Source organism: Myodes glareolus, chromosome X (genome assembly GCF_982192425.1).
Source record: "Myodes glareolus chromosome X, mMyoGla1.1, whole genome shotgun sequence".
Taxonomy (NCBI): Eukaryota; Metazoa; Chordata; class Mammalia; order Rodentia; family Cricetidae; genus Myodes; species Myodes glareolus.
This window is the reverse complement of record NC_142053.1, coordinates 136,825,745-136,839,670: the sequence shown is the minus strand read 5'-3', so window position 1 is coordinate 136,839,670 and position 13,926 is coordinate 136,825,745. Positions and strand designations below refer to the sequence as shown.

General features: G+C 43.4%; 1 protein-coding gene across 5 annotated transcripts in view; it reads right to left on the bottom strand.

Moving 5' to 3' along the window:
- Usp9x (ubiquitin specific peptidase 9 X-linked) overlaps window positions 1–13,437 on the bottom strand; it is a 111,443-nt gene extending 98,006 nt beyond the window's left edge. For 2 of the 5 annotated variants that reach the window (XM_048461343.3, XM_048461347.3), the window contains exon 1: window positions 12,207–12,894. The gene's annotated coding sequence lies outside the window, so the exon portion shown is untranslated. Of the gene's footprint in view, window positions 1–12,206; window positions 12,895–13,199 lie in introns of those variants that run through there. The other 3 variants (XM_048461348.3, XM_048461349.3, XM_048461346.3) reach the window with 2 other exon arrangements.
- Window positions 13,438–13,926: the final 489 nt, after the last annotated feature.

Here is a 13,926-nt window from a genome sequence, read left to right as displayed (position 1 = left end):
GGAACTGTCCAAATAGGAAAGGCTGGGTTGGCTAGTGAGCCCTAGGGATCCATCTATCTCCATTTCCTGATTGCTGAAATTAACAGATGCATGCTGTGCCTGCCTTTTTTATGTGGTTTTCTGGGGATTTAACTCAGGTCTTTATGCTTTAATAATTGGTTTATCTCCCCAGCTCCCTTGAAATTATCTTTAAAAAGAAAGCCCCAAAACTACTGTCTTTCACTTAAAGGTCATTTGCTTATTATTCTTTTGTTGTTTCAAGACAGGTTTTGTATAGCCTTGGCTTTCCTGGAACTAGATCTTTAGACCAGGCTGGCCTCAAACCCACAGGGATCTGCTTCAAGTGCTAGGATTAAAGGTATGCACCACCACTGCCTGGCTCACTTATTCTAAAACCCAAACTTAAGTTACCTAAACATATACTTTGTAACTTAAATTACTTTTAAGTCTCATCATAACTCCACCTGACTCACTCTCCCCACTGTTCCTTCTATAGTTCTACTAGTTCTTCCTCTAAAACCAGTCTTTTCATTCTGCCATTGTACCATTTCAAGAAATGGTTCTCAAGTTTGCATTTGGCATACATTTTGCAATTCTTGAAGCCATTAATAATTGTCACAATAGGGAGAGGGGTAGGTATTACTGGAATTTTATGGGCAGAGGTCATCATGTCACAAGGAATTGTCTGGCCAAATAGTATTTGGTCAATAACATAAGGCTGAGAAACAATGCCTGACTGTCCTTGCCCTAACTCACAGCATCTCTGAAGATCTGCAAGCCTCATTCAAATCCAAACTGAGCAACCTTTCCTACCACATTTTCACACTTTTTGTGGTGATGGTTTTTTTTTGGTTGTTTTGTTTTGTTTTTTTGGTGCAGAGGATTGATCTCAGATCCTCACGAGTAGGAAATACAAAGCACACTGTAACTTAGCTAAACCCCAGCTCCTTGTACCAAATACAGTTTTTATGTATTTAATATCCAAATGTCTTGAAGGAAGATGTTAATAACCATCTTTATAATCCCCTACACCTATAATGGGGTCAAATGAAGGAATTTAAGTCAATCATCAGAGGAAAGTAATAATCACAGAGTCTGATTTTTTTAAAAAAAATTTCACCGAGATCAAATACTTGCTCACTACTTAGCAGTTACAACTATAATCCAAGGCACTGGAATTGTGTGTGTTTGGGGGGGGCATATAAGAGAAAGAAGACACTCTTATTACATGGTACAATTCCTCATGATACACAGAGGAAGGGGTAGAGAGGCGGGGAGGGTTTTAAAAGGCTGAGTACCATGTCAGCTACTGACCATTTGACTAGCTGAAAGAATGTGAAAGAACCTTGCAAAAGCAGACTATGTCTAAATGACGCTTTTCATGGAATTGGCACAGTAAGCAATTTGAGCAGTATTTGTGGAGAGCAGGAAGAAATAATGACATTGAAACAACCCCTAGCTTACATTAAAATGACTAATTAACTTCAATGTGTAGGAAGGGAAAGCTCTCAGTTAAAGGAAAATCATGGGAAGATTCTTTGGTCTTTATTCAGCTGCACAACCACTATCACTTTCCCTAGCTGGGTTTGACGGCTCAAGACTGAAATCCTATCACTCTTGTGCTGAAGCAGGAAGATTATAGGGAGCTGGAGGCTGACAGAGATATGTGAGATACTGGCTCTTAAAAATGAAAATAGGCAGGCATGGTGGTGCAGGCCTGTATTCCCTACCAAGCACTTTGGAAGCTGAGGCAGGAGTAACAGGAGTTTGAAGCCAGAGAGCCTGTCAACAACAAAAAGTAAAACAAAAAAATACACCTCAAGTGTACTTCCTTATCCTCTTTCAAAGAATTCAAATCTCTCAAAGTTAAATAGTATTTCCCCACTCTCATAATGCAGGAAATTATAAAATTCCTGATTACCTTCACCTGTCAAACTGGAGCATCGGTTGGGGATATAGCTCAGTTAGTGGAGTACCTGCCTAGTATTAGTAAACTCCTGAGTTTGATACCCAACACTGCATGGCAACCACACACCTATAATCCCAGCATATAGTAAAAGGAGGTTAAGGTAATATTCAGCTACACAATGGCTACAGTCTAGTCTAAAATAAAATAAAACTATGTCTCAAAAAAAAAAACCAAATTACTACTACCAAAAAATAGAAACCCTCTTAAAAAAAAGATACTGGACAAACAGAGCATATGAAAAATAAGTGTTTAAAAAGTGGACAGGGCATTTAAATTTAAAGGTGGATCTTTGTGAGTTCAAGGCGAGGCCAGGCTGGTCTATAAAACAGGAAGGACAGTCAGGGCTACACAGAGAGACCCTGTCTCAAACAAACAAAAAGTGAGAAATAAAAAAAGTCAGGTCATATTAAAAATCAACTTTATGACTGAGTTTTGAACAAAAAAGTATCTAAAAAGTGGAGTGGAGAGATAAAACTAAATGACTGTCAAGAATGATAGCAGATGCCTATTTCCATTATTACCTAAAATAAGATGAAGTTAATTTCATAATCAGATAAAATTATAAAGTATAATACCTCTGAAAGAAAGCTTTCCATCAAATATTAAATTACAGCTTAAGTGTTTTGAAAGAGAGCTTTAATGTTCTGAAAATTTATACCAGATGAAGGTATCACTGTATTTAATAATAGACTCTTTTCCAATTTAGCTTATACCACTGGCCCGCTTTCAAAATGATGTTTTGTCTCAGATTCTAACAAAGCGTATATGAAGACTAATTTTAAACTCATCTTAATTCTGTTTTTTTAACCTTGTATTCCTATTACCTAGTACAATACCTAATATACAGTACATCCTAGTACATAACTAAATTTTAAATTAAGCACAACTCAAAATATTCAAGATAGAATTAGACCATGATAACTGATGAAGTAGGGTATGCTAGAATTAATCAAATAATTCTCTAAGGGTAATTCCCTACCTGGGAACTTTTTGGGAACTACTTCTCTTTCAACCAGGACAGGCAAACTAGGATCAAACTAAATCCAACCTCTGTGGTTTTTTTTTTTTTTTTTGGTTCGGCCTACAAGCTAAGAATGAACTTAACATAAAATGGCTTGCAATTGATCTGCGAGTGAACATTCACTCAAAATTTCCAAGTAAGAAAATACTATATTATACTACCAAACCAAATTCCATTGTTTCTCATTAGACCTGAATTATATTTAACTATGTCTAGTTACATTTTTATTTCAATATGCAATTTAATGTACTCAATTTTGCCTCTTGGCCCACAAAGTTCTAACTATTTAATAACTCAACCTTTTACAGAAAAGGTTTAGCCAATCTTTCCTTTGACCTGAGTTGTTATCAAGGAGAGCACTTTCTTTTGTACTATTGTCCTTAGAAACACACCACTGTTAAGGTTAGAATATGGCTCTAAACAAACTGTCATGTTCTCTGATGTCAAAGTTAAAGAAAGTCAGAAAGAGAGTGACCAACCACCAAAACTTACGACTCTCAATAGCTATCAGTCAGCAAAACATGAGGCACTAAGACAGGGTTTCCTTTCTCTCCCTTTTTCCTCATTTTTTCCCTTCCATAGTCAGGATGTACAGGTTGGAATCTAATAGCCCAACAAGCAGCTCAAAATTATCCCAAAACAAAAAACAATTCCTTTGACAGAATTTGATTAACCTGGGTCTAATATGTACAAAGTAAACATAAATTGTAAGTTACAGAAAAAAGTGTAAGGTGTCATAAAATAATGATGCATCTGTATGAAGGTTTAGTCCAGTTCATTCCAGCAGAGATGTTGGGGAGAATGCTCACTCTTTCCTAAGCATTTTACTTGTCCAGTGATCCTGGCTATCAGTCACTTCACTGCCTCAGTTTCTTAGGCTGTAAAAGTAACAACAACAGCCTTTACCCCACATGAGTGATGCTTTGATACAAATTAAAAATTAAAGCACTTTCAAATAGGAAAGTCAACAAAAATATAACATCTAGAAGATAAGCTAAATTATAAAAAAATAAATCATGAAAGTAGAAGGGCAACGTTGGGGAAAAGGATGAGGAAGGGGGGCAGAGGGAAGCAAGAATGGATAAGAAGGTGAGAGCAGGTGGTGGTGGCCCACACCTTTAATCCCAGCACTCGGGAGGCAGAGGCAGGTGGATCTCTGAGTTTGAGGCCAGCCTGGTCTATAAAGCTAGTTTCAGGGCAGGCTCCAAAGTCACAGAGAAACCATGACTCAAAAAACCAGGAAAAAAAAAGGAGGTGAAGGATCAAAGTACACTAGAAACATTTAGAAATTATAATAAAGCTTATTTTGTACAATAAAATACAATAATTTTAAAAACTTAAAATTCAAACAACCTTCCAGTGTTATGTTGTCCCCACTCTCCAACCCCAACCCCACAGGTCATCCCATCTACTCTGGAAGGTAAGGCAGAAGGTTCAAGGCCAGCCTAAGCAACTTTGTGAGACTCGTCTCAAAATAAAAACTAAATGAAGGAGGGAGGGGTGGAACTGAGGCTACATATAAGTTAGTGGCTGAGAGAACACTTGCGAAACCATGTTCAAGGCTCCGGTTTCAATCTCTGCTACTGCAAATAAAATAGGATCCCAGTTTTGTCATTCAGGGAATCAATAAGCAGTTATGTAGATAGCATTGTTGTTGGTGTTCTATAAATATCTAAAGATAAAGGACAAAATCCCTGATCTTATCCATTAACTGATGATAGCAAAGGTAATGATTTAGAAAACAACTTATGTTTGTTAGTTATGAAACAGTTTCATGAAGACAGTCTCTCTCTATCTATCTATCTATATAGCATATGGGTTATGTTTCTTCATCTCACTGGACCATTTTCTTCACAAAAAATGACTAGATTCAGCAGGGCAGTGGTGGCCCACGCTTTTAATCCCAGCACTCATAAGGCAGATGCAGGCAGATCTCTATAAATTCATTCGAGGCCAGCCTGTCTACAAAGCAAATTCCAGGACAATCAGGGCTGTTACACAGAGAAACCCTGTCTCCAAGAAAATAAGAGAGAGAGAGAGAGAGAGAGAGAGAGAGAGAGAGACACAGAGAGAGACACAGAGAGAGACAGAGACAGAGACAGAGAAAAAGACAGACTAGATTCATACTAAATTCATTCCAGAATTCATCATAAAAAGATTACTGGGAATGGAGAAATGGCTTAATGGTTAAGAGTACTTCGCTCTTGCTGAGGACCTGGGTTTGGTTTTTAGTAAGACACAAGGTGGCTTAGAAATATCTATAACTCCAGTTCCAAGGGATCCAATGCCTTCTTAAGAACCTTTGGGGCAATGAATCCACATGTGCACTTAACATTCATATACATAAAACGGAACAAAAAAGGAAGCCTGGCATAGTGACCTTTTAATACTAGCACTCCAGAGGCTATCTCAGTTGAAGGCCAGCCTTGAACATACACAGCAAGTTCCAGGCCAACAAAAATTACATAGTTTTCCCACCCCCCAAAACACACATAATAAAAATAAAGGCTTATTAGGTCAAGTTATTCCTCTAAGTAGTGAAAAGAAAAATTAAAACAGCAAAAATAGACATTTTTACAAGACTGATGTATTGAGTTTTTTGCCTGCAGGTACGTCTGTGTGTTCACCACGTGCATACCTGGTGTTTACAGGTCAAAAGGCGGTATTGGATCCCCTGAAACTATAGTTGTGGATGATTTTAAGTCACCATATGTAGGTACTGGGAACCGAACCAAGTTGCCTGGGAAAGTAGTTATGTAGTCTTTTTTTGTTTGTTTCCCAAGAAAAGATTTGTGTAGCCCTGGCTGTCCTGAACTAGCTCTGTAGACTAAACTGGCCTCAAACTCAGAGATCCACTTGACTCTGCCTCTCTAGTGTTGTGATTCAAAGTTATATGCTACTACCACCCAGCTTTTAAAAATATCGTGTTGAGGGCTGGTAAGATGGTACAGTAGATAAAGATATTTGCCACCAAGTCTGACAATCTTGAGTTTCATCCCCAGGAACACAGATGGTAGGAGAAAAAGGACTAACCTCCACAAGCACCCTCCCATAAACAAATATGGCATACAAATAACTGACTATGTTCACCAAATGGTTACAAATATACATCTGCCAGGCGCTTTCTGTAGGTTAAGGATCTATCAATGTGTGACTTAGGACTGAAATTTGGGTAGATAGAATCTATCAACCTAAAAATACATAAAGGACAAAAACAAAACAACAACCAACAACTTTTTGAGACAGGCCCTTCCTATATTGGTCCATTTCTTCCAGTCCTGCCTCAGGCTCCCAAGGGCTGTGACTACAGGTATGAGTGGGGCTATGGGAAGACAAGAATAATAAAAGCAACTAAACAAAATGAATAAAACAAAAGCAGACAGTATAGGAGTAGAGAATCAATTCCTAAAGCCCATTGCCAAGAATGCTCAAGAATCCATTTCCAGCTGGATGTAGTAACTTTGGTATCCTAGCACTGGGAGGCAGAGGCAAGTGGATTTTTGAGTTTGAGGTCAGCCTGGTCTACATAGCAAGTTCCAGGTAAGGCAACATACATAGTGACATAGAGACAGGCTGATAAACAAAAACTCATTTATACCATCCTTAATATATCTTTCACTAGAGAAAATAAGTTCAGAATATTTTTTTAAAAGAAAGCGAAATAGGACAATCTCGTTGGCTTACATCTTAACAAAGATCTACTTTTCATAACTACCTAAATCAGTTTTCCACAAAACACACAAAAATGACAATTAAGGCCTTGGAGGGACTTTGGAGATGAATAATCCTGTGCTGCTTCTTTTACACAATAGTAGTTGCTAAAGTAATGCCTAGCACAAAGCAGACACCAAAAAAATATGTGACAGATGAAATAAAGTCAATGACTTAAAAGATATTAAAAACATCAATTCTGGAGTCAGAAACCTTAACTCTTTTTTGTTTGTTTTCGAGACAGGGTTTCTCTGTGTTGCTTTGGAGCCAGTCCTGGAACTAGCTCTTGTAGAGCAGATGGGCCTCAAACTCAAGAGATCCACCTTTCCTCTGCCTGTAGGATTAAAGGTGTGCGCCACCCTGCCCGGCAGAAACAACTCTTAAGAAGGTGCTCAGAACTGATAAATGTGTAAATACATATACATACATACACACACACACACACACACACATATATGTATATACACACATGCACATATGTGAAGCATGCCTGTGCAATCAGTGTCTCATATACCTATCAATTTAATCCCTGAATTTCTCCCTATGTCTGGGTTTGATTATCAAAATTAGGTTCAAGAGTGTTACTATCTAACAGAACACAAAATGCACAGGGCTACAAATGCTCCCTTTCTCTAAAACGAACTGGAAAACCAAAAACCAAACAAACACTCTCCTGGCCTGGGTTGCTGAGAGGAAGCTCTCTGGTCATCAGGCTTGTACTCAAAGTAGTTCTTACTTTGCCCTACTTTTTTCCCTTTAAAAGGCCAGTTCCTGCTCCAATTATAGAATAAGACCAAGGTAAACACACTTTGAAAAAGTTCCACAAATGATTCTGACACAAAGTTAAGACAGAGAAATAACTGTTAGGAAATCATCCAGAATAAAATTGGAAATTTCTCAGTGTGGCATGGCAGGTCTGTAGTCTCAAGTACTTTGAAGGCTGAGGCCAATCTGTCCTTCATAGGGACCCAGTCTGAAATACCAAACTATACAACAACCAAAAGTCATTTGTTGAATATATGTGTAAGGTACATAAGTACATATGAAGACATAGGATTTAGCATAGGTATACTTAAAAAATAATTTTTAATCACTTCTCATCCTTTTGGCAAAGCTCAAGTATAATTTTAAGTAAATATCATCTTAACAATATAATACTTTCCCATATCTTTTCTCTAAAAATATACAATAGTCATCATTTTAGCATCACATTACCTGCAATCCCAGCACTTCAAAGGTGGAGGCAGAAGGATGGGGAATTTAAAGTCATCTCTGGCTATACAGCCAGCTTGAGTCTAGCCTAGGTTTGTGAGCGCTTGTCTCAAAACACAGAAACATAAACAATACAAAAGGACATTAAAGACCACTATTTCCCATTTTGTAAAATTCACTAAAGATATTTAAGGATTCTTGTGTCACATTAAGAATGATAATAGGGGCCAGATAGTGTTGGTGCAAGCCTTTAATCCAACAGTCAGACCTCTGTAAGTCAGAGGCCAGCCTGGATTACAGAGCAAGTTCCAGGACAGCCTGGGCTACACAAAGAAATCCTGTGTCAAAGGGGGAGTTGGGGGAGAGAATGATCATAGGGACAGATATGTAACTTGGTGGTAGCATTCCACTACCCTAGCATGCAATAGGCCCTAAGGAAACAGGACACATATACCTTATGTCTGTTATGGCTATTTTCATTCCATAATTGTCAACCAAGGCTACAAAATGCTAAATGAAACCCTTGGCCTTAAAATTTTTAGTGAATACAAAATTTATGTTTTCATTACAGAAATATAAAAGTTGCCTCTTATTATTTAAGCCATAAATTCACTATCACTCTGAACATTTTGTTAGACATATGGGAAGACACCTATCTTTCATGGTTAAACAAGTTATTTTGATAGTCTTACAAACAAAACTAATCTAAAGCTACTCTGGTACAGAAAACAAACTAAAAATGTTCTAATTTTTTTTTTAAAGTAGGCAGGCAATCATGGCACACACCTCTAATCCCAGCACCCTGAAGGCAGAGGCAAGAGGTTGATTCTCTGTGAGTTTGAGGCCAGTCTGGTCTTCAAAGCTGGTTCCAGGACACCCAGAGCTACACAGAGAAATCCTGTCTCAAAAAACAAACAAACAAAAACAACCTAACATTTCACTAATACGGCACATAAGTTAAAGTACCACCAGCAGAGTATGACAGATGGCAGGCCCTCTACTGGTATATAAGGAAAATAATATCCATATAATTTCATAAATGAGAATGCCTAAATGTTTAACAGCATTGACTTTCAATTAATGCTTATTAAGTGCCAATTATGCTGAAAATGGAAAACAGAAAAAAAATTCACTTTCCTATTCATCCAACAAGTTCTATAATAACATACAACAATAGCCCCAAGGTTTTATCTCTGATGTTGTACAGAAATCATACACTCTTTTATATTTTAAAGTACATTCCTTAAAATATATCTCTAGGGACTGGAGAGATGGCTCAGAGGTAAAGAACACTGGCTGCTCTTCCAGAAGTCCTGAGTTCAATTCCCAGCAACCACATTGTGGCTCACAACCATCTGTAATAACATCTGGTGTCCTCTTCTGTACTGCACGATACATGCAGGAAGAACCCTGATATATAATAAATTAAAATCTTAAAAAATATATATCTCTAATCCAGGTCCACAAAAATATAACAAAAACTTTCTCAATTGATTCTAACATTTGGAGTTGAGGATCAATGTGGTAATTCTTTCCCAAACACTATTATAATGTATAAAAATACAAGACACTTGGCAACATATATGATGATTTTTCAAAGATGCAGATCCTCAAACAATGAAATGGAAACCTAGGCTGTTTCTCAAGTTTTGAAAAACATTTCAAGATTCAGAAAACATATCAGCAAGAAAAGAAATATGCCAATAATAATAAAAGAATTATATGCTTTTTAAAACAAAACCCAAGTAACTCAATAACCACTTCCTCAGCTTAGGGTCTCAAAGACTAACACACACACAATTTAATAATGTATGTGTGTGTGTGTGTGTGTGTGTGTGTGTGTGTGTACACAGGTCGGAGGGGTGTCAGATACTTGAGCTGGATTCACAAGACAGTTGTGGGCTGCCCAATGTGAGTGCTGGAAATCCAACTAGGGTCCTCTGCAAGAACCTTATGTACTCAACCACTGAGTCACTTCTCCGGCCCGACACCCCTATGTATTTCAAATAATTTTCTCTTACCTGCTTTAAACAAAGACTGGTTCCAATAATAAAATTCCAGAAATATAGAAACTTTAAATTGATCCATTAAATAGAAAACATAAGCGAATAGTAAGTTTTCATGTGTCCAACTAATCATAAACAAATGACTAGGAATTTCTGACAAACATCCCTAATTAGTATTATTAATACTATGACAAAGAAAAATAATTTCTGAATAGACACCACTAAATCGCTCTTCCAGAGATTATCAGAAAATGTATTGCAAGGTCCTGGTAGACAAAAAACAAACAAACAAACAAACAAACAAAAAAACCAAAATTAAAAAAAACAAAGTAAATCATACCGGAGCATTCCACTAAATAGGAGGAAAATGGAGGGACCCAATGAAATGCTCCATAATTTAAGGATAAAATCTACTTTTTAAAGTTACTTTCAGAAAAAATAAAAACAAAAACAGATTCTCGACCATACTGTTCTTCTCTTCAAGTCCCACAGACATTCTCTTAGAATCTGCCAAGGTCAGCAAACGAAAGGAAGAAATAGTATTAAGATAACAGCATATCTTCGTGGGGGGGGGGGGCGGTAGGTGTCGATAAGAAAAAGGACGAAGACATTCATATTGTTTAAAACCTGGAATATTTAGTGAGAGAAAGCAAAACATACTTAATTATTTTTAATCTCACCCTTGGAACGTCAATTCCTAATACTTCCGGCTTTCATTGTACCCAAACACTGGAACAATAAAGTTTAGAAGGTTAAAGTTACAAGTATGACAATGCACGTAAGTTTAAACACGATAAAAGAAATGTTGGTATCTCGGTATATCTAATACCCAAATCTTCCAAGAAATTGGAGGGCATTTTACTAAAGCCAAAATGGCAGCCTGGTGATTCAACAGACTGAAACGATCTACAGAGCTTGTACTCTCTATTTTTACGTTCAAATGTGCAGGTTAAAACGACAACCTGGTCCTGGTTAGCCAGTCCTTATAATAAAGGGAGCTAATGAACTAACAGATACCGGCTGCAAAGTTTCCACATCAGTACACCCAAAATTCTTCTTCGTGAGTGAAATTATACAAAGGATGGATATGAAAGGGTTTTAAGGTGAAAAAAATTACAAATGTCTCTCCTACCAACAGAAGCATGAGAATTTAACCTAAACCCACAATCCCCCCCCCACACACACACACTCAACGACAGTCTGCGGCAATCAGACACACCTGTAAACTGCGGCCGTGAGAACCCAATTAACGGTGGAACTACAAACTTCCAGAATGAGAGCGTACTTAGCTGAGGCACGTCGTCGAGAAAAATGGCCAAGTTCCGGCGGCTGGGGCCGTGCAAACAATAACAAACCCCCCCCCCCCCCGCCCTCGCCCTGCGTCCGCGACTGGTTCCCAATGAATGAGAAGCGAGCCACGTCTCCGGCCGGCCGGGGCCTCCCGTCACCGGCGGCTGAAGGTTTTATTAGGCAGCACCTCGTACACGCGAGTATTTTGTCGCCGTCGCCGTCTTGAGGAAGAGTTAAAAATAGAAAGGTGGCAGGACTGCTCGCGCTCGGAGGCGACTTCGGCGTGCGAGCAGCCTGCCCGGCCCTGGGCCGCGCGCCGCTGCCGGGGGCCGGGGGGTGTGGGCCGCCGATAACCGGGCCCAGCTCCGGCGCGGGGCGCGCGCCCGCGGTTATCGCCGAGGGCGGAGGGGAGGTGGCCGCGCCGGCAGGCCCGATAGCCAGGCGTCGCCGCGGCCTAGCCTAGCGCGCCCGCCCGCCCGCCCCAAATCACTCCTCCTCAGTAATGGCGTTCGGTGTCAAGTGGAACAGACTGAGGGCGTCCGCGGCGGGGTGAAGGGGCGCGCGGACCCCCGTCCCCGGCGCCGTCGCGCACTCGGGGCCGACTCCCGCGCGGGTGGAAGGGCGGCACGCCGCGCCCGGAGCCTTCATCCTCCTCCTCCTCTCCACTCCAGTCAGGACGGGAAGGGGGAGGAAGGGGAGGGCCGGAGCCGTCAGCCATTTTCCCTGCCAGTCCAAAACACTCTTTCACACGCACACGGACACGGACACACACACGCGCGCGCGTACACACACGGACGCGCTCCCCGTCACACGCGCACACGGGCCGCCGGCCGGGTGCACGGCCGAGGGTCGCGCGCGGCCGCGGAGGAAGCCCCCCGCCGGCGCTTCGTCAGCGGCCCCCAGGGAGGGCCGGCCCTCGCACGCACACCCCCTCGCCCGCGCCCGGCTCCCCACCCCTCGGGCCAGCTGTCGGCCGCGCGAGCCCCGGGCTACTCACCCAGCACAGTCTTCAGAAGCAGGACACGCGGAGGCGGGAGGCGCAAAGCAAAAGCTCGAGGCCGGACAGACCGTGAGGAGAGGCTGCACGCGTGCGGACACGGCGCTGCGCTCCTCACCCTGGCCGCCCTAGGGCCGCGGCGGCTACGGCCGCCTCCTCCTCCCTCTCAGCCGACGGCGGCCCTCTTCCCCTTCTCCCCTCAGGCTGGGGCGCTCTCTGAGCTCAGTCAAGCTCCGGGCGGTGCGTTTCTCCTGCGTCACCTCCTCCTGCTCCTCCTCCTGCAGCGGCAGTTTCACCTTCCCCTAGACGCCGCCTCTGTCCCCCCACTCCGGGCCTGCTCGCCTGCCTGCGGCTCCGCTCCTCGCTCCCGTCAGCGACCCCAAGTCCCGGGGCGCTAAAGGTAGCCGCCTCCCGTGAGGGAGAGGCGGCAGCGGCCGGCTCCCGCGAGGCCTAGGAGCCGGTGCAAGGCAGGGAGGGGGTTCGCTGGGACAGAGGCCCGAACGGGCCGGCTACCGAGAGCTTGTGGCTCCGCCACGGGCGGAGACTAGCTTCCGCAGCCTTGGGTATCACGGCCTCGTCAATATGGCGGACCCAACTAATCAAAAACGAAGAAAAGACAGAAAAAGAAAAAAAGAAACCCGCACGGCTAGTGGCGGCGACGGCAGTGGCGGTGGCAGCAGCGGCGGCGGCAGCAACGGCAGCAGCAGCGCAGACTCCCACTAGTCCCAGTGCCGCCCAAGGCTCACCGCGTCTCCGCCCCTGTCAGGCCCCGCCCCTCAAGGCCCCGCCCCCTCGCGCTCGGCCCGCCCCTCCCCCTGCCCAGCCCCCCTCTAGGCCAGCTGCCCCCTCGCCTCTCCGGCCACCTCAGGTTGCTGGGGGAGCGGGAAGAAGAACGCGCCGCTAGGGGGCCGGCCGAGGCGGTAGACGCCTGGAACTCGACGACCCGGGTGGGGGAGGGGAAGACAATGCCGGGGAAGGATTGTTCGGCCGTACCGTGGCTTCCGGACGGCCCCTCCAGGGGGTCATGCGAGGGCCAGAGACTCTTCCATCCCCTTCGGCCAAGGGACCCGGCCGAGAGCTGACAGTTGCCCCAAAAAGCTCCGAAGACGAGGCTGGGGTGGGGGAAGGGAAAGAGGTCGGAGTTCTGGCGTGCGGCGCGGGCAAATGGACTGGACTGTCGGGAATGGCGGGGATATGGACAGACTGGGGTTAAACGAGCGAGCTGCAGCCGCGTCGCCGAGTTTGACTAGGGCTAGCTGCTTGTTTTTGTTCCATTGTGAACCGTGGCCCCGCCGTCGAGTGCCCGGATGATGACGTCACCGGCCTCCCCCTTTTCCGGGATGGTGCGGGGGAGGGGGGGACGGAAAGTCGAGATTCCTGGGTCCCAGTGCTAGGCGGTTGCAGTCGCCTTGCTTGAGGGTCCCGACTGCGCAGCTGACCCGCGTCACGTGACACGAGGACGGGACGAGCGGCGGTGCCAGGTCCCAAGGGTTTGACCACCTGCTCCCAGCCGATAGGAGGAAGGTGTGGCTAGAACTCCTTCGGAGTGGGGGCCTCCTTCCCACTCTTTGAGGGAGGCACTTTAAGCAGCTCATTCACACGGTCCTGCAGCATCAGTACCTGAAAGCATTTCGTCAGCCTTAAAGGCACACTGACTGGGAATGGGCACATTTTGGACACAGGAATCGTTAAAACAGTAAAGACAAAAATTGTACACCGT